Genomic DNA, 27,867 nt, shown 5'->3' with positions numbered 1-27,867 from the left:
TACAGAATGGTTGGAGAATTCCTTGACCTATCACAGAATGTTCATTGGAGCACATGCCTGGTCATATTTTTAAATTTACATGGGTTTATGGAATTTCATAGACGAGAACTTGAATCATGTCCATTACTGCAGTTTTCTTAAGTACAAACTTAAGCAAGGGAATGGACACTGCTCAAAGAAATGAAGCTTGCCAGAGAAACAATGGGTGTTTTGAAAAAAAAAAAATCATGAGCATGAGGAGACATCTGGCTGAGTGGACCAAGCTAGCAGCAGATCTGCTTAGGTGAAGGAGTGATGTTTCTAGGCACAGCGTCCCTGGGAGGCAAAGGCTAGGATAAAGGAAGAACCGACTGCTCTGCGGAGAGAATGAAAAGAGCTGATAATCCAAATGAGATGGCAATTTCTGACTGACTGAGAAAAGAAAGGAACATACAGGATGGCGGTTTAGAATAGGGACATTGGGCCATGCTTATTTTGGAGTTATATTTGAGAATCTAGCCATACCACTCACGATCATTTAACTAAACAAGCCATTAATAACTTTCATTCAGATGTATATAAACTAGAAAGATAAAAAAATTATCATTCCTTAAGTGTCTACTTCATGTCAGACATCTGTTTATGTGTTATGTCATTTACTCTATCAATTTATTTAACCAGCATGTGCCTATAATCCACTAGGCATACTGTTCAAGGCATTGGAAGTACAGCAATGACTGAGATAGAGGAGATCTTATTCTTGTGAGGTTTACAATCTAGTAAAGTTGAAATTAAAAAGAAAAAGGAAAATTAAGATCATTTTTGATGGCATAAGTGTTATGGGAAAATGATAGCATAATGCTGTAGAATGACTGGGAGATCCCTGATTAGGAGCATCAAAGGTTACATTTAATACAGATCTGGAGAATGAAAAGTGACATCAGAGCAATATCATAAAAGAAAGAAAGAAAGAAAAAAAAGAAAGAAAGAAAGAAAAGAAAAAGGAAGGAAGGAAGGAAGGAAGAAGAAAGAAAGAAAGAAAGAAAGAAAGAAAGAAAGAAAGAAAGAAAGAAAGAAAGAAAGAAAGAAAGGAAAGAAAGATACCCAACTGTATCAGATTCTGTTGAGAGTATACACAAGACAAAGACAGAAAAAGTGTCATCAGATTTAGTAAAATAGAGGTCATGGCTAACTTTGACAAAGCATGATTGAAATTGAAATAGAATAAAGGTAGAGTGGAGAGTTTATAGAAAATTCTTTTTTTTTTTTTTTAAAGATTTTATTTATTTATTTGACAGAGAGAGAGACACAGCGAAAGAGGGAACACAAGCAGGGGGAGTGGGAGAGGGAGAAGCAGGCTTCCCACCGAGCAGGGAGCCCGATGCGGGGCTCGATCCCAGGACCCTGGGACCATGACCTGAGCCGAAGGCAGACGCTTAACGACTGAGCCACCCAGGTGCCCCAATATAGAAAATTCTTAGTGTTGCTATAACAGAAACTGGTGGTAGGGTAGTAGATGAAGAGAAATTGTGGCCCAAGAGGTAACTTTTTTTTTTTTTTAAGATTTGTTTATTTATTTTAGAGGGTGGGGAGGGCCAGAGGAAGATGGAGAGAATCCTCAAGCAGATTCCCTGCCGAGCGGGGAGCCCAAGGCAGGGCTTTATCCCAGGACCCTGAGATCATGACCCCAGCCAAAAACAAGACCCAGATGCTTTAACCCACTGAGCCACCCAGGCACCCCAAGAGGTAACTTTTTAATGTTGGGAGATTAGAGTTTGATGATAGGCATCATCTTGGAGTAGTAATGCCACAGATACTGATAACGATGAAATAATCACAATGCTGGTTTATAATCTGCCAGGTGTTTTTCTAAAGGATTTACCTGAATTATCTAAATTTATCCTCACAACATTCCTTCAAAGAAGATTCTATAATGAACTCTGTTTTACAGAGAAGAAAACTGAGAGACAAAGATAAACTACTTTGCAAGGTTACACATAGTAAACGCAGAGCCGTAACTTGAACCCAAAACGTTTGACTCTAGAACATATTGTTGAACTTTATCAAATGCCTTATCTATGTCAGTTTGTCATAATTTATGTTTTTATTTTTGTTTAATCAGTTGACATTGTAGACCAAGTTAACTGATTTCATAGTGTTAAACTAATACTGTTCTCCCGAATGCCTTTAATTAAGCAATGCTGAATTCTCTTTTTACATATTGCTGAATCAGATTGCTAATATTTTATTTGGGATTTTTGCATCTATATCCATGAATGTAATTTTCCTTTCTCATTCTAACCTTGTCTTATTTTGCTATCACGTCTATGCTAGCTTCATAATTTGAATTGGAGAAAGTTTTTATTTCTCTCTTAGCTAAAAAACAAGCAAGCAAACAAAAAAAGTGTAAAATTTCATTTACTTCTTTCTTCTGTATTTGATAGACTTCGTCAGGAAGATATTAGGATGGAGAGTCTTCTTTTTGGAAAGTTTTTAAATTACTGATTTATTTTGCTGGTTATAAGGCCAATCAAATATTTTAATTCTTCTTAATCTGCTTTGGAATTATCGGTCGTAGGAACTATTATTGCCTCCATGTTACACCTAAAGAATGTAGGCTTAGAGAGTTTATCACTTCCTCAAGGGGACTCTGGCAGCAGCTTGCAAAGGCAGAATTTGAACCCAGGCAGCTGATTCCAAAATCCAAACTTTGAAGCTTCCATGCTGCACCGCCTGTTAAGTTTTACATTTCTAGAAATTCATCCATTTCATGTAAGTTTTCAGTTTTTTAAAAACAAAGATATTTATGTTTCATTTTTAAACACTAATGACTATGATTATGATTTTATTTTTATTACTACTTTTGCATGTGTACCTTCTTCCTTTTTGTCTTACTCACCTAACTAGAGATTTATAATTTTTATCAGTTGTCTCAGAGAACCAACTTTTGGCTTTGTTCTACTTTATTGTGGGTTGTATTCTATTTTGTTGATTTCTGCTGTATCCTTTCATTCATTCCATCATCTTACTTTTATTTTGCTATTTTTTTCTAATTTAAGTTACAAGTTTAGATCATTAATATTGAATTTGCTTTCTAGCATAGGGAAGTTTTCACATAAAGAATCCTCATTTAGTTTAGTTCTTTTTTTTTTAATTTCCATTTTGATTTCTTCTTTGGTTAATGAGTTCTTAATAATTTTTTAAAGGTTCTCCTAAAACACAACGTTTTCTTATTTTGTTAGTTATCATAGCTACTTATTTTTATTTGTATATTATTTCTTTGTTTATACTTTTAATAGTTATGTAATTAAACATATAATAGCAGTAAGGGTCAATTCAGGAGACAGAAAAAATATGTTATTTGAGTAAGGGATCTTCAAAATGAAGAACTATTTACTTAGGACAAAGTGATTAACTACCAGGGCACCTGGGTGGCTCAGCCGGTAAAGTATCTGCCTTTGGGTAAGGTCATGATTTCAAGGACCTGGGATCAAGCCTCACATGCATACATCCAGCTCCCTGCTCAGTGGGGAATCTGTTTCTCCCTCTGGCCCTCCCCAGGACTCGTGCTCTCTCTCTAAGAAATAAATAAAACCTTTAAAAAAAAAAACCTCAAAGTGATTAGCTACCAAAGTAATAAAAGAATGAAAGGTGTCCCTTCACACCAACCAAATATTACTGCTTCTCCTGAATGACACTTTCTCAATGAATAGCATCATCATTTACCCTGAGGACCAAGTTAGGAGCCTCCAGTCTTTTTTGTAAATCACCTTCGTCTCATCAAGTCACCATGTCGTGAAGAGTTGAGGTCCATCCAATACATTTGCACACTGCCACCTGGGTAATATTTTAGAAAAGTAAATTCAATAAATTTTCTCAACCCTTTATCCTATTTCCATGCCTCTTTCTTTGATGGAGGATAAAAATCTCTAATCTGATTTCTAAGAAATCTTTATTCTTCTGCCCATCCTGATTTATCATCCACTTCCTGCCTTTTTTACACTGAATTACTTGTAGTTTACTAATGCACAATGGGTTTAGACATTTACTTTCCCTACATTCTTTCTTGCACAAGATTTTTAAATATATTGGTTCTTTGCACTTGGTACACTCAACTTGGAACTGTCCTACTCTTTCCCCCACCTCCTTCAGATAAATTTACACTTGAATTATAAAATTCATATTAGCTATTACATCAATTCAGAAATCTTTCTTCTCCTTCTGGGGTGGGGATTAAATGTTCTCCCTTAATGTCATCATCATATCTGTATTCCAGAATTTATCACACTGCACTCTGTTATTATCTCCAATTTACAGGAATAAAACTCAGAATCAGAGAAGTTGAGCTGTTTACTCCAGGTTGCATAGCAAGCTATAAATTAAATTGTACTGCTTGGTGTTCCCCTGTTCTTGTTGTGCTACTATCTAAGGGACAGAGAAAATCTAAATCATAACATGCATACAGGTAATGTAATTCTAAAGGAAATTTTTAGTTAGGAATTTTAAATGTTTTAAAAAGAAACATAGCACTGTTTTGAAAAAAATTTGAAATTGTACTCAGGAACTTACCATGTAACATCCACTCCTCTCCACAGCTTCCTGGGCATAGCAGTTGGAAAAACACTGCCCTACTTGTTTTTCTTGTAGTATCAGAAACAATACAAACCTGCACACCTAACAAATCATCTGTGAGATAATGACAAGGGGGTAGACAGCTGAGGAAAAACAGGAAACAATCCCCAAGGTACTTTAAATATTAATCAAAACAAGTTTTCCTTGGGAAGACTTATGGTGAAGCGAAGATCAACAGAATGAGTCATATCCAGTTCAGAATGAGCCAGGCAGAGGGGAGAGGAAAGCGTCAGTTTAGGATTCATTCTACTATTGGGAGGAAGGTTATGCAATTATAAGAAGTATAAATTATATCAAGCACAAGTGAATCATATGACATATGTTGTACAAACTGTTCACAAGCTCTCTGACTTTGTTATTCAATCATATTTATTTCAGTCTTTATGGGGTTATTTGTCCACATACTTGAAGCCAGTAAAAACAGGTGACAGATCAGTTGTAAGGAGTTGATTTTGAAATCACATTATCCCCGCCCCCCTTTCAGAGAAGCCTTTATTTCGTAATGTTTAAGAAGGTATAATTTACAGTGAAGTGAATATAGCTTCAAAACTCAACTCTGCTATTTACCAACGGGTGACCTTTGGCAGTTTGCCTAAGTTCACTAAGGTTAAGTTTCCTCACTTCTGTAAATATGAATAATACTATCTACACCATATAATTGCTGTGAAGATAAATAAAACTGTCAATTATGAAGTGACAAAGAAGTGACAAAAAACTCAAAATAGCTTATAGAAAAGGAAATATACTTATTGGCTTTCATAACTCTTAAATGTAATAATAACTCTGCTTCGTGGGAAGCTTGATCCAGGGTTCAAGCAATGTTACTAGGTTACAAGGTTCTGGTTATTCTCTCTGTGTATCTTAGCACATTCCTTTGTACTGGTGCTTTCGGAGCCTCTTCTTCCATTTGTCATGTAAAAATGTTCTTGCAGATCTTCATATCCCTTTCTATTTATCCAGGAGAAACTGCAGTATAAAAGGTAGATCTTAGTTTTAGATATATTTACCAAAAGTCATAAGATTCACTATTTTAATTGATCTGTCTTAGATTATATGCTGTCCTTAGAGCCATTTGCCATCATGAGTGGAATGCAGTGACCTGATCAACTTGGGCCCAAATCCCATTCTCCATCCTAGAGCATAGAGTTGACAGGTCTCCTTTCTGATGTCATGAGCGAAAAGGGAAGGATGAATCTCTGGATAAAATAGAAAGGATGAAGACCCGTTCCAGAACAAGAGTGAATGGATTCCTGGGAGTGGCTGCTGAGTAACCTAAATTCCACTCTTTGCTAGAAAGAGGTTAACTCTGTAACTGCATGCCTGAAAGGTATCAATGTGTGATGATATGGGATAACAACCAACTGAATAAATAAAACCCTAATCTTTAACACTTCCTTCTCTCCAAGCTTTTTGGTGTCAAGAATCATGGTCATAAACAGCAGAGTTCTTTAATTTTGACTAGATTTTCATTGAAGTTTTTCTTGTGGTTAGTAGGGTAGCATTTATGATTCTTTTCCTTAAACAATGAAGATGATCAAATTAAAAAAAAACTAGATATTAAAAATAAAAAACCTTCTTTTCTTATATGTTAGAAATAATCCATTACTCTTCTTAATTATATTGGATCGAATCAGTAAAGAAGATGAAAGCAGATACTCCTTGGGGCTTTTAGGTAACATTCAACTGACTGACTGAAAGAGAGTCCCAACAGTGTCACCAAAGTAGGACACATTCAGTGGGTGGAAGTGCCTTGTCTGCGTTTACTTCTCTAAAATAAATGAAAGTTAAGTCAGTCTTAGAACGATGGTGGCAAGTTGTCCTAAATCTGTCTATGAAAGGGCAGTCATTGCTAAGCTGAGGCTTCGCTACACGGCCCTGCTTAGCATCATGCGTTTCGATCTGTTATGGCATTAGACAAAACTTGTCCGGTTCACACTGGATTGCAGACAGTTCGAGATGTTTTAACTCAGTGTTGTAAATTGCCACTCAAGTCACAAGTGGCATGGTTTCTCCAGCTTTGTCTCTAACTCTTTCTGCTTCAAAGACCCCAGATCAGTTTCTGGCAAGCCTGCTATGATGTGGAAGTAATACGGATTGAGGTATGTTAATCAGAAATATTTTTAAATCTTCTGGTTCATGACAGAACAGGTAGGCTGAGTATGTGTTTCCACTTGCATGATGGAGCGAGTGTGCTGACTCAGCCGAGACTGATGTGTAAATAAGTTGGCATGAATTGAACTAGTGCTGGTACTGGGTAAATCACTGAGTTGGTTGGGGACTTAGCTCCTCGGGTATTTGTAGTTTGTAAGTATAATAGTGCTATATGGAATTTTAGTTACACTACTTACTTAGAATAGCACAGGTCCATCCATAATGAAGAGGAATTAGCTGACATCTAGACAGAATTAGGATGCTTATGTGGATAGCATAAATCTTGAGGCTATTAATGCTTCTTGCTTTTGGTAGGAGGAAAGAGTGGGAAACATTTTGCGAACTTAAATAATTTGGGATGTTGGATTGCGTTTTAGGACCACCTCGAGAAGTATAATTTATCCTATTTTGACTAAAATTTAACTTCTATGGGAGAAAATATATCATGATTCAGGCCAAAAAGGTAAATGACAGGAAAATGTTCTCACTTGTTATTTTCATAAAATAATTTCTTAAAGGAAAAGCATTTCCTTTAGGTTCTAAGACATGCACATTGAACCACCATAGGACAAGCCGTTTGGTTGTGTGTGCGAGAGACCTTTGATCATTGTAACCTTCAGTCACTGCACTGATGGCCTGGTTCCTCTTGAAGAGGGTTGAGAACAGGACCCTAGTCCGGCATTCCTTTGTGGCTTAAAGGGCAAACAATAGCTAATTCCTCTTTTTGTCCAAAAGGCTTGAACTGTCACGGAGTCCTGTTCCAGATGGAAAATAGCACTGAAGGTTTTAGGCATTCTCAGAAATGTAAATGTTTCTTCAGTGTCTGTTTTGATTTGACCACAACTTCAACATCGAGTGTTAACTTTGGAAATTTAGAGCAACCACTATTCACCATAAGTTTATGAGTCTCTACCCTATGTATGCAAAGATTTCACTTTTTTAGGCCACTGAGGAACAGTTCGGAGGAATTATTTCATTTGACACGATGGAGAGTACTCTGGAGGACTGGAAGCAGAAAACTACCTCACATGGTTGAACATTGTGTGCTAAGGGAGTCATTTACTCATTTCAGTCCCCTCCAGGCTCAGCCCAAGTATAAAAGGATATCTCATAGATTTATCAGTGAGTGTTAGCAAAGGGCACTGAGAAAACTGCTACAATTAAATTAGAATTTTCTAATTTAGCCTGACCAATTAAAACGCATTATCATATTACCTTGCGTTTTCATAAAGGTTTGTGTCTAAATATATTAAACTATCCTTTGAGCATTAATTAAAGAATGCAACTCACTTAAGAGTTACCATTTACCTTCTGTGTTATTTGCCTAAATAAAAGCGATTCTGCTTCTTACTAGAATAAAAAAAAATAGAGTTACCGTTTCTTATGTTGGGCTGTTATTTTCATGGAGCAACATGAAGCAAAAGATCCATTCATTTGAACACTCATCATTGGTGAGTCACAGGTTAGGGCAGAAATAGGACTCGACTGCAGATTTGTTCTGTGTTGATGATTCCCGTCTAAACTACTTCCTTATATCCTGGTCTTGTTTCTGACACTGGAAAAAAAAAAAGTCAACAACCATGCAGTTGAATCATAATTAAAGTCTGAGTCCTTAAAATCACTCCCTTAAGTATTAAATGTATTTTTCTTTTACCTTGATCATTAAGTGACTGTTTTCGAATCAATCTTTCGGAACATGCTGTCAGACTGACCATATTGAGGTGAACTGCATGGATGAGGGTTTAAAACAAAGACCATCTGCCTTGAGCACCCCCTCCGCACCCCACCCCCGGCAGCCCACACTGCAAGGCAGAGACAACAACCATTCCTTCAGTGTGACTCTTATCCCAGCTGCTGAGTAGTAAGAAAAGCACTTAAGAAAGATGAAAAGTGATTCTGACATTTTACCCAGATGTTGATTAACAGCTACAGACAGTACAAATAAAAATGTTTAATCACAGGGCGCCTGGGTGGCTCAGTTGGTTAGGCGACTGCCTTCGGCTCAGGTCATGATCCTGGAGTCCCGGGATCGAGTCCCGCATCGGGCTCCCTGCTCAGCAGGGGGTCTGCTTCTCCCTCTGACCCTCTTCCCTCTCATGTGCGCTCTCTCTCTCTCTCTCTCATTCTCTCTCTCTCAAATAAATAAATAAAATCTTAAAAAAAAATGTTTAATCACAGTTTTAAAGAGCAATATAAATATAACACCATCTGACCTTTGGAAGAAAGGAAAAAAAAATGACCTTTGCAAGTGTGCAGTTTTTATCTTTATCACAAAAGCCACACCTCTTCGATGTGTTGTGTGTTGGCTTTAGTCCAGAATAACTCTCTTCCTGCTTGTCTCCATAAAAATATTAGTTTTTCTGACAATCCATTTTAAACACAAGAATGTTCCAAGGAACTCTAATGAAAGATTTTTATATTGTCTATTAAAAGTCACATCATACGTGCTGAGAAAAGTTCAAATTTTCCTCAGAAACTCCATTATATATTATTGGTCCAATATGAAAAAATGTTTAAACGACTCTATATATTGACTTCTAAGAAAGCCTACTATGACAAACTTTATAATGCAATGGTTTAAAAAGTAAATTTAACTATTTTTTAAAAACTGACATACAAAACAAAACTTTTGCAGATCCTTAACTACCCACCCACCATTCTTTGTATCTACAGTTAATGACTTCCCCAATCCTTCTCATGTCCTGTTCTCCTCCCATAACCTCGTTAATGAAAAATAGAAGCGATATTTTATTGGTTTATATCTATTTCTTTCAAGATGCAGTCTTGTCAAAATGCACATTAAACTATTTATCTGCCTCTGTAGAATTGGTTGAAAGGTGTATATAACCATTGTTAATGACCTAGCTCTCTTGTGCACATGAAAACTTGAAAAGAATCCTTCCCTAACCCCCAGTTGCCAGACGTAGCTTTTCGTGAAAGTTTTTTTTTTTTTTTCAAGAAATAGATTCAAGACTTACAAGAGTGAAAAGCCCTCCCCAAAATGAACCTTACAAAAAACTCCTTGCAATTAACATATAACTCTAAATGTCAGCGAGCCTTATTTTCCTAAGGTCTGGTCATTGGTGTACCAAACAGCAGTCTAGTTAGATCTGCTTCACTAAACTGCTTAATCTTAGAAAAAGAGACTCGTTTCATAAACACCACTTTACAAACGTAATTCCCCATTACAACTTAAAAGATACATAGAACAAGCAATTCTGTTAAAACAAATTTCATGATCACATGCTGCTCTTATTCCAAACTGGTCTATCTAGTAAAATAAAGTGCGATTTTATTCAAGGCCTTGTTTTAACTGTGGGCCCCAGCTAGAAATGGGACCCAGAATGGGCTTTCAGACAGACACATAAAAAGGTTAGGATTGTTCATAGACTTTATTTACATGGGAAGCTCATTCGTCTGGCAGGTACCATCCCCCCACCCCTTTCCTTTCCTTAACATCCCTGTTGCTTTCTCCTTCAGCTTTATTACCTCCATTCTCATCTGAGTCACTGCACAGTCGTGGACTTTTCGTGGGCCTAAGGAGATGCAGTTGTCTGTCACTAGCTCAGAGCTGTTTATGCTTAGTAGTATTCACAGTAACTATCTTCCTGAAGGAGCCACCGCTCTTTTCCAGTGTGTGTATTTAATGTGATCATTACAAATGGACCATCTGTGCTATTAGGTTAAGAAGTAGACTGGTCTTGTGGCTAAAGGATGCTTTAAAACCCTGAAGGTGAAGGAAGAAGGTGTGAGAAAACTTAGTTGCTGTTTCACAACAGCAATTTTGGGAGAACTAGGTATTGATGGGGAAAGGAAATGGAAGAAAATGAATATTACAATCGCTGTTTAAAGAGAAGTATTTCTTTTAGGTACTTCACATTGAATGTTGATTCAGGATGGTGCTCTTATTCACATCCAGTATCACTTGTTCCAAATCCTTTAATCCAGAAATCTTCCTTGTGACATCTGGGCACGTGCCGTTTCTCTTACGTGGACTGCCCTTCTCCTTTCTCTGTCGCTCCACAGCAAATGCTACTCTGAGAACAAAAGGGACTAACGATGGCTGTCAATGTCGAACAAATGGTATGAAGGCATTTCTAGCAAAATAAAGGGAACAAGAGCTTTAAGGTTGGGAAGGCAGATTTTTCTTGGAACTTAGAGTATATAAAACTAAATACAGTATGCTAGCATTGGCGGGTTCGTGGACCCTCAACCCCAGATGGCTCTGATTTACCCTGAGCAGAAACAGTATGCTGCTGAGAGGGAGCCTGTTCATTTTCCACTTGAATGGAATCTGAAAGCAGAGAAATCTCACAAGAAACTTGAGTCTCACAAGGCTTCAACCCAAATTTTGCAGATTCAGGAGTGAAGTCAACTGTACTTGATAAAATTGTGTGCTTTGGTTTTTTTCCTATCTCTACCAATGAACCATCTGTGCCATTATGTCAAGTACAGGGAGAGAATCATGTCTTATCCAACCTACCCCCGATCCCTAGTTAGCAATAACCATAAGCAAAGCCATCTGAATGCATTCTGTGGGGGTGGGAAATGACATTTACCTCCTTCTCTGTTCTCTCTCCTCTGTCTCTTGACCTCATAGAGGCTGATTACTCCCTGGTAAGTATCCTCTTTCTCACTATTCCCCTCGACTATAGTAAACTGACATGGAGCTTGTCAGTGTGTTGCCTCAGGAAAAGGTGCCATGTACTCATTGACACTGGACCTGTTAGATACCATTTGATAGGATCTGAGGCTTACTCGGTTGCAACAGGCAGGTATTCCAGAGAACCGTGGGCATAGCACCACGTGTGAGCTCTGCTTCGTTAGCAGGGCACTTCAAATTATTCTTTTTGCCTTCACTTAAACCCCACTGGTTTCCTTTCTCTCAATTTTTTAAATGTCTGATTAAATATTTAAATTTTGAATGTATTTCGATACTATTCATGCATTTGTCTTAACCAAGAGTAGTTCTTTGGAGTTAGATAATCTAAATACTAAAACATTTCTTTTCTCTCTCTCTCTTTTTTATTTTTCATTTGGAATTTGCTATGATATAATTATTGCGTTTGGTTGATAAAGACATTCAAATGTTTAGTTGTAGTTACCATATAATAACTTTTCTCTCAGCCATCCCCTCACAGTTTTCCTCAGCCTTTGCACATGGAACACTACAGAAGTGCTGTTAAATAAATAAAATATTGTTTGTCCTGAGTCAGCCATTGTTTTAAGCCCTTTAACATGTATTAAGTCATGTAATCCTCCTAACCGTCAGTAAATAGGTACTAAGGTGATTCTCCACATAGAGGTTAAGTCATTTGACCAAAGTCACAAGCTAGTGACAAGAATTCCATTCAGGCAGCTCAGCTGTGGGGTTTGTGCCCTTAATCACTGTGCCTCTCCAGTCCCGTGATTTCTTTCAGGATTAATTTATTTTAGCCTGTTGTAGAGTGTTCTGGTCAGTTTTATATAGGACTTGTTACAGGAGCATACAATCTTCTTGTGTTCTTTTAAATGGCTGATTCCACTGGAACTACTTCTCTGTCACTTAAGGAAATGTCTTAAAATCAAGTGGTAAAGGAAAGCTCTTGTCACAAACACAATCCATTAAAAAATACATGCACCAACTCTACTTGCACAAACAGCAAAATACGACTATTTTTCCCAGATCATTTTAGACAAGTATCAAAATCAGCTAGACGAGAGCTAAGTTGACAGACCCAAAAATGGTTTGCTTTGAAAAGAAGAGGGGAAAGTAAATTTGGACTGTATAATCTTCACTCAAATAATTTCTGCAGCCTTTGTTATTGTTGAAGGAACATAGGGGAAGCAAGAATTTCAGACTGGGATGTTCAAATTAAGCTTGGGATCTTACTGCCTTGATTGTCCTTTCTAAGATTTTTGGAAAAAAGATAATAAATTACCACTGGATATGTTGTGATTTCATGCAGACGCTTGCCTTTCTTTGATCTGTTGATTGAGTCCACCATCTGGTGGCTGAATTTTTCATGAATGCTGTGGCAGAGGAGATTCTAGGTCTGACATTAGCCTCAAGCATGCTTTTCTAGACCTCTGGGCCTTCAGAATAAGTTCTTTTTGACTTGGAATTTTTGTTTAGAAATAGTAAATGTTTTTCTTTCATTATGGCCTTAGTGAATAATTAGTTCCTAAAGGATTTAAAGTTTATATATCTTATACCATATTGCTGGGCTCTCTTCACAAATGTTTCTCAAATTGTGGTCTGGGATCAACTCATCAACTGGGTGACTTATAAAATGAATATTCCTGGACCTCATCCTAGACCTACTTACTCCTCTGAGATGCATCCTCTGAGATGAAACTCAAGAACCTATATTTTAAATAAATACCGCAGGTGGGTTTCACATAGTAAACACTAGAGAATCTTTGGAAAGGTCTTGTCCTCTTTTTTTTTTTTTTTTTTCTATTACTGATATTACTCTGAGGTAGGGGAAAACTTTAAAATACTAAATAAATGAAAATTAGTACATAAGCATCAGTGAAGAAAAAGGTTTTGTCTTCTCAAAAGGATCCTGAAGACAAGAATGTTGTCTGTCCTTGTCCATAAGCCATCACATTTGATATAACTCCTTTGGTAGCCTCTTCAAACATTTTTGGAGGAAAGTTATAAAATTATACACACATGCACGCACACACACACACCACACACAAAGTCTCTTTACCTTTTTTTATTAGTCACATTCCTCCATGCCCTTTTCTGGAAAAAAATCTGACAATTTTTGTGGACCTGCCATCTTGCAGAACAGAAAATTTCTCCTTAAAGAATACTGTCTTTAAAAAAACTAAATGTGACCTTTTCCTTCGAATCATTGCTTCCTATTTACCAGTACTGACAGCAAGTGACATACTTTGTACAGGATGAAATGACAGAGGCCGGCACTAATCTGGTGAACCCTGCACATAACTTAGGATGCAAATACAAACAGTTGAGAGGAGTCTGCCAATCAAAAAATCTTTGAGTGTATGAACAGATAGTCTTTTTCTCATCAAACAGGGGACCCGAGCACCACTTGTCTCAGCTGGATGCCTTTTCCTGTTTCTCTTACATGATTAAATTGTAAACAACAGATACTTTAGGGTGATGAAAACACATTCACATCAATGTGAATTAAAAAAAAAAAAGTTTTCCAATTTCAGTCTACCTGTTTCCCAAAATAATGCAAAAGAAAACATAAAGATGCCTTACCTTTAACAACAACAGAAAATCATCCACATACAGAGTTACACATTCTTTCTTTACTGCCATTGCTTTCCAGTCTAAGTAAAACATTCCTTTAAAGTTTGTCAAATAATTTTCTAAGTCAAAATGTTCTTGGCCAATGCCTTTGCACTGGAGGTAGCTGATTCCACTGGGTCTTTGAAATCTAGGCGTAGTCACATCACTACATATTCCCCCCATTGTTTGTTTACTTTTACCTCTTGCAGACATGATGGGAAGCAATTGATTTCAGGGGTATGGTATTTGAAATGAAAATTTCCAAAGACATGAATATTCAGGCTATATTATGGTCAAGGCTTAGGAAATGAATAAAATACAGAGTAATTTGTAATTAATATTTATTTAAGTTGACATTTAATGGTTAGATATTCTAAAAGGATAAACTAGTATATAAAGATAAAACTGGATTATTGAGGATTTCCTAGACTATGAGCTTCTTGAAAGATTGTCTTATTTGTCTTTGTTTATCCCTGTAGTAGAGCACATTGTCTAGAATTCAGATTATAGAAACAGACAAGATGAATTTGTAAACTAGTTCTGCTACTTATTATATGTATTTGGTTAAGTTACTTACGTTTTGTACATAACTTACGTTATGTACATAATGGGAATAATAATAGTACTTACTTCATAGGGTAAGTATTGAATGTAATAAATGTAACTCTTGACACTTCCCTTCACATGTTCTAAACTTCAGTGTTAATTATTGCTACTTATCAGTACAGAATGGAAAGGGTTAATATTTAAATCAAGGATTTAATACTGTCAGATACACTCTAATCTCTCTTAGCTCTGGATTTTCTCCAACTGTACATTGCTTCCACGTTCTTTTGCTCATCTCGATCTTTCTGATGGAAATGTCTTTTATAACTATTTACTAGTGCCCCTTAAAAGGGAAATTCTTACTTACTGTTGAAATGTGGAGAACAAGGATTAAAAAAATATTGTTTTCACAAGCTTGAACTCAGAAATCCACACAATGCATGATAATAAAGCCATACAGGGCTACCTTAGAGACTAGTTCCTAAGTCAGCAATACTTGAGTGCAACGTAGTGATTCCCCCTAAAATACAATTTTGCTCTCAAAGGGTTATTTGGCAATGTCTACAGCCATTTTTGTTTCTCACAAGTTGGGAGAGGGTTACTCTAATAGGCAGAAGCCAGAGATGCTGGTAAACGTCCTAAAATGCACTTAACAACCCCCATAACAAATAAGTATTAATCTCAAACTGTCAGTAGTGCTGAGATTGAGAAACTTTGTCCTAATCTGATAGTCCATATAGATCTAAAGAATGAATATGATTTCCAAAAGAGGTATTTATAAAAAAAGAGAATCACAGAGGCAAATGTTTTGCGTGTCCAACCAATTATCTTCCTGGGGCAAAACTCATCTCCGAGGCTGACAAAATTTCTTTACCCTCCTGGCAGCTTTTCCATTCCTGTAGAGAAGCCATCATTTGAATTCTAAGATGATGTTTTCTAATTTCGTACTCACCAAGAAAGCTACCAATATGGCTTCTTCTGTAGTTTGTCCTGGAAAAGATGTCTGGTAGCTTGTCTCTTTCTAAAAATTGGATCAGTTCCTATAAGATGTCGAAGTTATTGGCATAAGTTCGTTCAAAATATTTTCTTTTTATCCTCTTAGTATCTGTAGAATCTGCATCTGCAGTAACATCACCTTTCACATTCCTTATATTGTAACTTTTTTTTTTCCTTGACCAGTCTGGCTAGAGCTTATCAGTTTTATTAATCTCAAAAAGTCAGCTTTTGGTTATATTGATTTTCCCTATTTTTTCTTTTCTTTTTTAAACATTTATTTCATTGATTTCACAATTATCTTTCTTTCTCCTACTTACTTTTCTTTCTCCAGTTTAAGGTAAAAGCTGAGATCATTGATTTGATCCTTTTTGATTTTAATAATTCAGTGACACAAAATTTTCTCTAAGTACCACTTTAGTGGCACCCCACAAATTTTGATATACTGTGTTTCCATTTTCACTCAGACAAAATAATCTTTAACATCTCTTTCACTTCTCTGACCCATGATTATTTACAGTATGCTATTTAATTTGCAAATATTTAGGAATTTATCAGACATCTTTCCATTTTTTATTTCTAAATTATCCAATTGTAGTCACAGGGCATGCTTTTAATACCTTGAATGGATTTAAATGTATAAAGACCTCTTTTGTGGTCTGGGATATGATCAGTCTTGGTAAATATATTGTATGCACTGGAAAAGTATGTATATTCTCTGTTTTTATGTAGGGTATTCTATTGATGTCAAATGAGTAACATAGTGAATAGTTTTGTTCACTGGTCACTGCATAACAGTGAACTTGTCAAGGTAAATGTTAAATTGTAGGTTCCTATCTAGGAAGCCATCTCATTTTGTGCAGCCAATCTCTTCTTTTTTAGTATTCCCCATTTTGGGAGACTCTAGTCCAGCCGTCCCTATGATTCAACCAAATGTTAACTATTTCAAGAAGCCTTCTTGCTTTCTTCTAATAGTATAAGAGCTAATAGTATTGTTTATATTGATAGCATATTTAATTTTGTATATATTTATTTTCATGTTCTATTGTATCTTAAAAATAAAGACTTGTTCTTATCTATGTGCATATTATTAGCAGATGGTAGAGAACTTGGAATATTCATGTATTCAAACAGTGCTGTGGAGTAGAACTGTTATCTCTTAAAGCTTTGTGTTTATCTTAATGCATTTGCACAAAAATTGATCTCTTTTGATTAAATAGAGTCCTTCTAGAGTATTCCAAACCAGTGACCAGCCATCATTACTTTGAACACTTCTAATCATTTGTAGCTTGTTATTCCTGGAATTAGCTTAATTCATGCTTGAAGAGTTCTATTAACATTTCTTTCTTATGTTATATTAAAATCTGCCTTGTTGTTATTTACATCTAGAAAAAAAGATGCACCTTCTTGTTTTGTTTCTTCTTCCTTGATTCTCTTTATTTATTCCTTTGTCATGCTAGAATTTTCAGTCCTTTTACCCACTTCTTCTCTATGGAATAGTTTAGTGACTATCACCATTGTAGTTATTTTACACCATGTGTAGATGCATGCTTCAGGCTGTCCAAGTATACTCTGAGGTACACAGAAATGTACCCAGTTTTCCATGTCTGGTCTGATCATAAGTTCTCTTGTTCTGAACACGTAGTTTCCATATTATAGTCACAGAAAGAGCGAATAGTGGGAGAAATGAAGAAACTAGGGGCTGTCTACTTTTCTAACACTTATCGAGCCACCGTACCCGTTTCTGCAGGTTGCTCATTGCGCAAGTGTGTCCAGCTAAGGGAAGAAGTGATGAGTAAAGCCAAATTTCCACTCTGTTGGTCAAGTCTTTTACTCTGTTGTAGGGTTATGTCTTCCCAGCATAAAGAATGCCTTCTGATGTAACCAAGCTGTGCTCTTAGGGTTTGCCTGTATCAGGAGAGAGACACTTTTGGCTAATTATCACAACAGTGCTGTATATTCTCATCTCAGCCCACTTCACATCCACCTCTCACATTACCGATGACAAAAAATGATGCCTAAAGTGGCAAAGCTACTTTACCCCAAACCATACAGGTATTAAATATTTTGCATGAAACGCATTAAGGAAATCAGATGCTGATGAAATCTCTTACTTTAGTTTTTCCCTATATTTGTTCCAAATGCTCACTTAAACGAGATTTTGTGAGCTTAGATGATGTTTCCTATAACATGAGTCCGATGCTGTAAAATAACCTCTAATCCTAATAACTTGAACATGAAGTTGTCAGATGGGAAAGTGCAGAGCATAGATATTATAGGAATAAAGGGTATACATGATGGCTTGAGGCAGGTTGATTCATTGTTGTGGTTAAATCCATATTTCATCTTAGGACAGCTTCACTATTGCTAGGTTAGTGAACACAGATCATACACTGTAATAATTTTTACCATAGAGACATCAGAATAAAGGTGGACATCACATCTTACTCAACCAGTAAGTTACAAAGTAAAATGTATTAAAAATTAATTTTCTGAATTCCATTATATTTGCCGTATTAGCTTTATGTATTATTTCATTTTCTTTCTGCTATAAAATTCATTAATTTTAATCCAGGATTAACACAATAAGAAGAGGAGAATTGGTTTTCTGTAGCATCTTCCACACTCAAAGTATCCTAATGTTCTTTATAAATAATGAATGAGATGCTTTTAGAGTAGGGAGTCTGTAGGCAAACAGAGTAGCCATGTACAAAGTGGTGATAACATTAAAAAAAAAAAGATAAATACAAAAATGAAAGCCTTTTCATGCTGTCTTTTGTTCCTTTAAGTTTTGGTGAAACTTTTAAGTAAGTTGTTATCTGGGAGTAAATGTCATGTCTAAAGAGAGAGATCAGGGAATGGCTATTAGAAAAATTCATTAATCACAGTTGTATTTGTAAGTCATGATAATCTATTTATTAGCCTTAAGGCTCCTAGGCTTTTTCACTTCGAAAACTTATCCTTCTATAAAAAAAAAAAAAAATGGTGGAGGTTGAAACCTATACCAAGCAATGCAAGAGAGTTTAGAGTTCTTAGAAACTTGTGAAATTCAAATATATTGTCTTTTACTACAGGCAATAATATGTATATTAAACTAAGGTGAATTTGTTCCCAAACAAATATTTTTTAAGCTGAAAACGACTTAATCCCAACCAAAATGAATGACTCTATGAATCAGTTTCCAATTTATAAGCCTTAGTATGTTTCTCTCTGATATAAATATACAACAAATTGAGAAAATATGGCAGGAACTTGAACACCATGATGAATGAGGGAGCCACAGGTGAACTTGGAAAAAGACAGGTCCTTTCTAGCCCAAATTCCCTGAATCCTTTAAATTTACTCTATTTAAAGGGACCCTGCAAGTTAAAGAAATTTAATTTGCCATTTCTTCTTTGGAAACATAACTGCTTGAAGCCTGGCTACTGTTTCAAAGGAGAAAAAAGTCATATGGCAAGAGAAGATCAGGCAGGACAATGTTTTTCTACAGCTGTATGTGTTAATTTAGAAAGCTAATGCATTGACATTCAGTACACTTGCCAGAGGCCTTATCTGAAGGAACGGGTGAATCTAAAAGGAATTCCAGCTGTGTGGGCTGAAGCTGAGTGGAAGCCAGACAGGATCAGGCTTGGCCGGCATTCAAGTGAATGAGAGTAGCTGTAGTCCAAGGGGTGTGCATTACAGTTGAAGAGAGGAGCCAGAGGGGTTGTAGAGGAATTGTCTCAGAGAACATGTCCATGGGGCAAAAGGTAAGTCAGAGGAGATGGGATAAGAGTTTCAAAGCTGAGGTCCTCAGAACCAGATCCTGAGGAAGCCTGGGAAGCGACCCTAAAACAGTATCTAGAAGATGTGGTCTGAGGGATTGCAGTACAGTGGTGAAGTAGGGTCAGCAAGCTTTCTGTAAAGGGCTAACAAGTAAATGTTTTATGCTTTGTGAGCCATAGGGTCTTTGCAGCATCTACTCACTCCGCCATTGTTGTACCAAAGAAACCATGGATAATGTGTAAGTGAATGGGTGTGGCTGTGTTCCAGTGACACTTTACCTGTGTGCAGAGATGACAGTCTGGATTTGGCCTCCGGGCCTTAGATGGTCAAGCTTTGATATGAGCAGCAGCGCTGATTTAAAGCCATTTGTAGTTGGACGACAATCTTGTCATAAGGGCAAGGGACACAGGGCACATGTGTGGTCCATATGGACTTCCGTAGCCTGGGCACTGTCCACTGAAGCAGTGTTGCTGGAAGACTAAATTGGGACTGGTCTTTGGTAACCAGGAGGCCTGGTATGGTCTTCAGGTACTGGAGACAGGAATTTAAAAAGATTCAAAACATGAAGTGAAGAACACCAACGAAAAATTGACTTATTTTAAAACGTTGTTCTTTACCTTATGGTCATCTATCCAGATGAGCACTAAGAACTCTTGCTTAATCCTAGGGAATGTATGAATACAAATAATGTCTTTGCCACTGTGGTGGCTGAGATTCTGTTTTGTTCTTTATATTTTAAGTTTTTTGTTTTTTTTTTTAAAGATTTTATTTATTTATTTGAGACAGAGAGAATGAGAGAGACAGAGAGCACATGAGAGGGGGGAGGGTCAGAGGGAGAAGCAGGCTCCCTGCTGAGCAGGGAGCCCCATGCGGGACTCGATCCAGGGACTCCAGGATCATGATCTGAGCCGAAGGCAGTCGCTTAACCAACTGAGCCACCCAGGCGCCCTATATTTTAAGTTTTGATAGCTGTATGCATCTCGTTTATGGGTTAAGCTGCTCATTGACAGGGTTACTAGCATATTCTCCAGTATATGTATTTTATTGTTGTTATAAGAAGGGGTATCTGATGAAGTTGTGATATATACTAGTGACAATTTAAAGTAATATATTGCCTGACTGAAAATAGAATCAATGTGCAAGCATATGTGTGTTTAAAGGGTATGAAAATATACAACAAACCTTTATCCATTGGGAAAAAAAAATCAGTGCTCGGAGAACAAGGAGAAAACAAGGACCATTAATAAGCTCATCAGTCTATATCTGAGCCTTAAAATAAACTCCAAACAGAGGAATGGCCAAATATATTTTTTGAGGCCTGGAGATAAAGAATTTTTATGTTAAGATATACCAACATAGTTGTAGTGAGTTGAAAATAACAACTTTGAGTTATTGTTAAAATATTTTTTATTTTTAAAGATCTTTGAAATATTTGTGTTTTGTTCATAAAACAGTAGATATATATATTCTCTTCTGTATTTCTTTTTTGTTGTTGTTCTTTCAGTTGCAATAATTCTCGGTGATATCTAGGGTCACATCATCCACTCTTAAGAATTATATCAAGGACATAGAACGAAATGTAGATTTTCTGAAGGTCTTTCTCACAAATTATGTTTCTGCCTGGAAAGAAAACTTTCCTTAATATGTCAATACTTTAGTTCATTCCATTTACCTGACTTTAATTTGTATGAATCAACATTGCCATTATAATCATCATCATCACCATTTATCATATCAGACATGGGTAAAGCACTTTAAACATTATGTCTCTTAGTATTTACAATGATTCAGGGAAAGAGATGAGAACATTAGATTGAGAGAGCTTAAGTATCTTGCCAAGGTCACCAGCTGGCATGTGGCAGAGCTAGGATTTGAAACCAAATCCAACTGACTTCCATAATTATTATACATAGTAATATATAAATACATACATATATATAGTATAACTAATAATAAAAAATATAATATTAATACTAATGGCTTACTCATTAATTGAGATAGAACTCTGAATCTGATGCTTTTTCTATCACAATGCAATCATAAATCATCAGCTCATGGTATAGAAGAACTCTACACCCCTGCTTCTGATTTTCAAAGCTGCCTTCAGTACCAGTGATGATTGTGTTGTTCAACACAGTACAAAATGCCTCTGGCTTAATAACTAAGTCTTCCTTTCCCTACTTTATTTTGCTTCTCAGGCAGTAAATAAGAATTTGCTTTTAGTGAACACTGAGCTGTATTTCTTGAGATATTTAGTCTTCATTTACCATTTACGTTCTATAAGGAAAGATTATGTTGGTGATAAAATCCTTTCAATACTATGAAAGGAAATCAGACAGCTTCCTTTGAATATGAATCTTTTTTATGTCCATTCATTCATTCTTTGTGCTAATATTTCTTGAGTATATATAATGTCCAAGGTGCTATTCCAGGGCCAAATTGAGTAGTGAACAAACAGGCAAAGCCCCAACTCTTACAAGGTTTTAATTTGGTGCATAAAGAGAGACAATAAATAAATAAATGAACAATACTATGAAGAAACAAAAGCTGGATGGAGATGTGGTATTTTGCCTATCTTTCTCCAATCCCCTAATTTACTTGTATAGAATCTTGCATACATGGGGTCTAAATAAACTTGAAACGTCTTATCTGTGATTCTCTAGGGAGCTTCTTAAATGTGCATTTCTTTCTCTGTAACCTTTTTCATGTCCCTCTAGGACATTGACTTTGAAATGTTGTGAATAATACAATTTAAGAAGGAATTGCATATAGGAAAGTAGGATGGAAAATCTGCACTGTCTTATAGCTGTCCAAAGAAACATACTTTTAATGGCTTTTCAATGCTCCTAAAAAATGAACAGCCAGGGCATCAGATTTCCCCATCTAGAAGTTACATGATTGAAATCCCATGTTCCCACACAAGGAGAAACTGTGGTTAAAAATTCTCATGTATGTACATGTGTGTGTATGTGTTATGTGGCTTGTCTGACTTCAGCTGGAATATAGATTTGGTCCTAAGTCAGAAGAGAGTAATAAGATTGTTTTAAGGTTATTGATTTTAAAGATGGCAGGGGAGAAATTCTGGGCCGTTACGTTCTTGAGTCCGAAAGTGAGAAACCTGTTGTAAGAAAATAGGATTCAAATGTATCTGAACAGGTTTGGAGATTGATAGAGGGGTGCCTAGAAAACTATAAACAGTAGAGCATGGAGGTGCATCATTCCAGCTAGGGATGGCATTTGAATGGTGCCATTAATGTGCAATAATCTATGAGTAAAGGACCTAGAGCCAACATTAAGCATAATGATTTGCAGAAGTGAAAATACTCATGTCCAGGTACAAAATTGACATTCCTTAAGAAATCTGTTGAGTAAATCCAGATGCTTGTATTGAGGTTCCCTTGTAATTAATGTAACTTTTCAGTTTTTTAAAAGCCTTAGACCTCACATGGGCCTGACTATTTTAAAGCAACTTAGGTTTTCTTGTTTGTCCTGAAAAATAATAAATGCCCATATCTGCGTTAATTCAAATTTACCCAATAAAGGTAGACGTGATGTGTTGAGATTTTTATTAACTTAAAACTTTTGAGCTTTTAATTTAAAATAAAATCATGGAGTGTAAGTAAATTTGTATTCATAAAAAATATTTCATATGATTTCATAGGAAAACGGGTTCTATGGGAGAAGGATAGAAGAGAATTTATAAAGACACCAGATCCCCACGGATGTTAAATTGCCGTAATATGAAAAATTAATAGTTAACAAAAGAACATTATTTTAAAATACTAAGGATATTAATTTTTAAAAACTCTCTCATTCCTGAAATATTTGGAGAAAAATGTTTAATGCATAAACTAAGCAGGGGTACATTTGTTTCTATTTTGAATGTTCTCCCATGGAGATTTGGCCTATCTTTTACACATACAAATATAAGCTGCCAGGAATCCTTAGGCATTAAGAGGATTCGAGGTACTTCATCATGGAGGTGAAGCTTATAAATATAAGACATTAAAAGTCTTGAAAATATATCCCCAGAGACCAATATGGGAAAAAAAAAATCTAATGCCATATAAACTTAGGATTTTTCATGAAATCCTGAGTTGTAGAAAATTATTTACAAAGTAAATCACTGTTTTTTGGAAAACCTTAAAAAAATAATAATAACTAAAACACATAAATGCACAAAACTATTATTGTCATGTTCTGAAAAATGTGGGAAATAAAAGCCCTTCAGAATGTGACATTGGTATCCTGTTTATTAAAGGAGAGCACTAGAAATTTGTTCTCAAAGAATTCTGTATTAAAGTTATATTTGAAAGAATTAAATTAAGATACAACAAAAGAGAATGGAAAAGCTACTCTCAAGTTTCTCTTCAGAAACTTGTTTTAACCAGTTTGTAGTTGATTGATAACGACAGTCATGCAACCTTTCATTTCTCTAGATTTGGACTAAATTCCTTTTTTTTAAAAATATTTTATGTTATGTTAATCACCATACATTACATCATTAGTTTTTGATGTAGTGTTCCATGATTCATTGTTTGCATATAACACCCAGTGCTCCATTCAATATGTGCCCTCTTTAATACCCCTCACCAGGCTAACCCATCCCCCCACCCCCTCCCCTCTAGAACCCTCATTTTGTTTCTCAGAGTCCATAGTCTCTCATGGTTCGTCTCCCCCTCCGATATCCCCCCCTTCATTTTTCCCTTCCTACTATCTTTTTTTTTTTTTTTTTAACATATAATGTATTATTTGTTTCAGAGGTACAGGTCTGTGATTCAGCAGTCTTCACAATTCACAGAGCTCACCATAGCACACACCCTCCCCAATGTCCATCACCCAGCCACCCCATCCCTCCACCCCCCACCACTCCAGCAACCCTCAGTTTGTTTCCTGAGATTAAGAATTCCCCATATCAGTGAGATCATATGATACATGTCTTTCTCTGATTGATTTATTTTGCTTAGCATAATACCCTCTAGTTCCATCCACGTCATTGCAAATGGCAAGATTTCGGGTTTTTTGATGGCTGCATAATATTCCATATATATATATATACACTCATGAAAGAAATTGAGGAAGACACAAAGAAATGGAAAAACGTTTCATGCGCATGGATTGGAAGAACAAATATTGTGAAGATGTCAATGCTACCTAGAGCAATCTACACATTCAATGCAATCCCTATCAAAATACCATCAACTTTTGTGGTATATATATATACCACATTTTCTTTATCCATTCATCTGTTGATGGACATCTTGGCTCTTTCCATAGTTCGGCTATTGTGGACATTGCTGCTATAAACATTGGGATGCATGTACCCCTTCGGATCCCTACATTTGTATCTTTGGGGTAAATACCCTGTAGTGCAATTGCTGGGTCTTATGGTAGCTTTTTTTCAACTTTTTGAGGAACCTCCATACTATTTTCCAGAGTGGCTGCACCAGCTTTCATTCCCACCAACAGTGTAGGAGGGTTCCCCTTACTCCACATCCTCACCAACATCTGTCATTTCCTGACTTGTTAATTTTAGTCATTCTGACTGGTGTGAGGTGATATCTCATTGAGGTTTTGATTTGGATTTCCCTGACGCCAAGTGATGGTGAGCACTTTTTCATGTGTCTGTTGGCCATTTGGATGTCTTCTTTGGAAAAATGTCTGTTTATGTCTTCTGCCCATTTCTTGATTGGATTCTTTGTTCTTTGGGTGTTGAGTTTGATAAGTTCTTTATAGATTTTGGATACTAGCCCTTTATCTGATATGTCATTTGCAAATATCTTCTCCCATTCTGTCGGTTGTCTTTTGGTTTTGTTGACTGTTTCTTTTGCTGTGCAAAAGCTTTTTATCTTGATGAGGACCCAATAGTTCATTTTTGCCCTTGCTTCCCTTGCCTTTGGCGATGTTTCTACGAAGAAATTGCTGCAGCTGAGGTCGAAGAGGTTGCTGCCTGTGTTCTCCTCTAGGATTTTGATGGACTCCAGTCTCACATTTAGGTATTTCATCCATTTTGAGTCTATTTTTGTGTGTGGTGTAAGAAAATGGCCCAGTTTCATTCTTTTGCATGTGGCTATCCAATTTTCCCAACACCATTTCTTGAAGAGACTGTCTTTTTTCCATTGGACATTCTTTCCTGCTTTGTTGAAGATTAGTTGACCATAGAGTTGAGGGTCCATTTCTGGGCTCTCTATTCTAGTCCATTGATCTATGTGTCTGTTTTTGTGCCAGTACCATACTGCCTTGATGATTACAGCTTTGTAGTACAGCTTGAAGTCTGGAATTGTGATGCCACCAGCTTTGCTTTTCTTTTTCAACATTCCTCTGGCTATTCGGGGTCTTTTCTGGTTCCATACAAACTTTAGGATTATTTGTTCCATTTCTTTGAAAAAAGTTGATGGTATTTTGATGGGGATTGCATTGAATGTGTAGATTGCTCTAGGTAGCATTGACATCTTCACAATATTTGTTCTTCCAATCCATGAGCATGGAACGTTTTTCCATTTCTTTGTGTCTTCCTCAATTTCTTTCATGAGTATTTTATAGTTTTCTGAGTACAGATTCTTTGCTTCTTTGGTTAGATTTATTCCTAGGTATCTTATGGTTTTGGGTGCAATTGTAAATGGGATCAACTCCTTAATTTCTCTTTCTTCTGTCTTGTTGTTGGTGTATAGGAATGCCACTGATTTCTGTGCATTGATTTTATATCCTACAACTTTACTGAATTCCTGTATGAGTTCTAGCAGTTTTGGGGTGGAGTCTTTTGGGTTTTCCACATAAAGTATCATATCATCTGCAAAGTCAGTTTGACTTCTTCTTTGCCGATTTGGATGCCTTTTATTTCTTTTTGTTGTCTGATTGCTGTGGCTAGGACTTCTAGTACTATGTTTAATAGCAGTGGTGATAGTGGACATCCCTACCGTGTTCCTGACCTTAGGGGGAAAGCTCTCAGTTTTTCCCCATTGAGAATGATATTCGCTGTGGGTTTTTCACAGATGGCTTTTATGATATTGAGGTATGTACCCACTATCCCTGCACTCTGAAGAGTTTTAATCAAGAAAGGATGCTGTACTTTGTCAAGTGCTTTTTCTGCATCTGTTGAGAGGATCATATGGTTCTTGTTCTTTCTTTTATTAATGTATTGTATCACATTGATTGATTTGTGGATGTTGAACCAACCATGCAGCCCACGAATAAATCGCACTTGGTCATGGTGAATAATCCTTTTAATGTACTGTTGGATCCTATTGGCTAGTATTTTGGTGAGAATTTTTCCATCCATGTTCATTAGGGATACTGGTCTGTAATTCTCCTTTTTGATGGGGTCTTTGTCTGGTTTGGGGATCAAGGTAATGGTGGCCTCATAAAATGAGTTTGGAAGTTTTCCTTCCATTTCTATTTTTTGGAACAGTTTCAGAATAGGTATTAATTCTTCTTTAAATGTTTGGTAGAATTCCCCTGGGAAGCCATCTGGCCCTGGGCTCTTGTTTGTTGGGAGATTCTTGGTGACTGCTTCAATTTCCTTAGTGGTTATAGGTCTGTTCAGGTTTTCTATTTCTTCCTGGTTCAGTTTTGGTAGTTGATACATCCCTAGGAATGCATCCATTTCTTCCCGATTATCTAATTTGCTGACATAGAGTTGCTCATAATATGTTCTTATAATTGTTTGTATTTCTTTGGTGTTGGTTGTGATTTCTCCTCTTTCATTCATGATTTTGTTGATTTGGGTCATTTCTCTTCTCTTTTTGGTAAGTCTGGCCAGGGGTTTATCAATCTTGTTAATTCTTTCAAAGAACCAGCTCCTAGTTTCGTTGATCTGTTCTACTGTTCTTTTAGTTTCTATTTCATTGATTTCTGCTCTGATCTTTATTATTTCTCTTCTCCTGCTAGGTTTAGGCTTTATTTGCTGTTCTTTCTCCAGCTCCTTTAGGTGTAGGGTTAGGTTGTGTATTTGAGACCATTCTTGTTTCTTTTCTTTCTTTCTTTTTTTTTTTTTTGAGACCTTTCTTGTTTCTTGAGAAAGGCTTGTATTGCTATATACTTTCCTCTTAGGACCACCTCTGCTGCATCCCAAAGATTTTGAACAGTTGTGTTTTCATTTTCATTTGTTTCCATGAATTTTTTTAATTCTTCTTTAATTTCCTGGTTGCCCCATTCATTCCTTAGTAGGATGCTCTTTAGCCTCCATGAATTTGAGTTCTTTCTGACTTTCCTCTTGTGATTGAGTTCTAGTTTCAAAGCACTGTGTTCCGAAAATAGTCAGGGAATGATCCCCATCTTTTGGTACCGGTTGAGACCTGATTTGTGACCTAGGATGTGATCTATTCTGGAGAATGTTCCATGGGCACTAGAAAAGAATGTGTATTCTGTTGCTTTGGGATGGAATGTTCTGAATATATCTCTGAAGTCCATTTGGTCCAGTGTGTCATTTAAAGTCTTTATTTCCTTGTTGATCTTTTGCTTAGACGATCTATCCATTTCAGTAAGGGGGATGTTAAAGTCCCCCACTATTATTGTATTGTTGTTGATGTGTTTCTTTGCTTTGTTATTAA

At 36.4% G+C, this 27,867-nt stretch overlaps 1 long non-coding RNA gene across 3 annotated transcripts in view; it reads left to right on the top strand.

Annotated features, from left to right (window-relative positions):
* The window catches only part of LOC118019233, a 62,788-nt gene that overhangs the window by 21,138 nt on the left and 13,783 nt on the right, over window positions 1–27,867 (top strand). For 2 of the 3 annotated variants that reach the window (XR_004681629.1, XR_004681631.1), the window contains exon 1: window positions 19,240–19,302. The exons of the other annotated variant lie outside the window; for it this stretch is intronic. This is a non-coding gene — a long non-coding RNA (uncharacterized LOC118019233). Of the gene's footprint in view, window positions 1–19,239; window positions 19,303–27,867 lie in introns of those variants that run through there. 3 annotated transcript variants of the gene reach the window in all.

Source organism: Mirounga leonina, unplaced genomic scaffold (assembly GCF_011800145.1).
Source record: "Mirounga leonina isolate KUSES-001 unplaced genomic scaffold, KU_Mleo_1.0 Mir_173, whole genome shotgun sequence".
NCBI lineage: Eukaryota > Metazoa > Chordata > Mammalia > Carnivora > Phocidae > Mirounga > Mirounga leonina.
The sequence above is the reverse complement of the archived record's forward strand: the minus strand, read 5'-3'. Positions and strand labels throughout refer to the sequence as shown.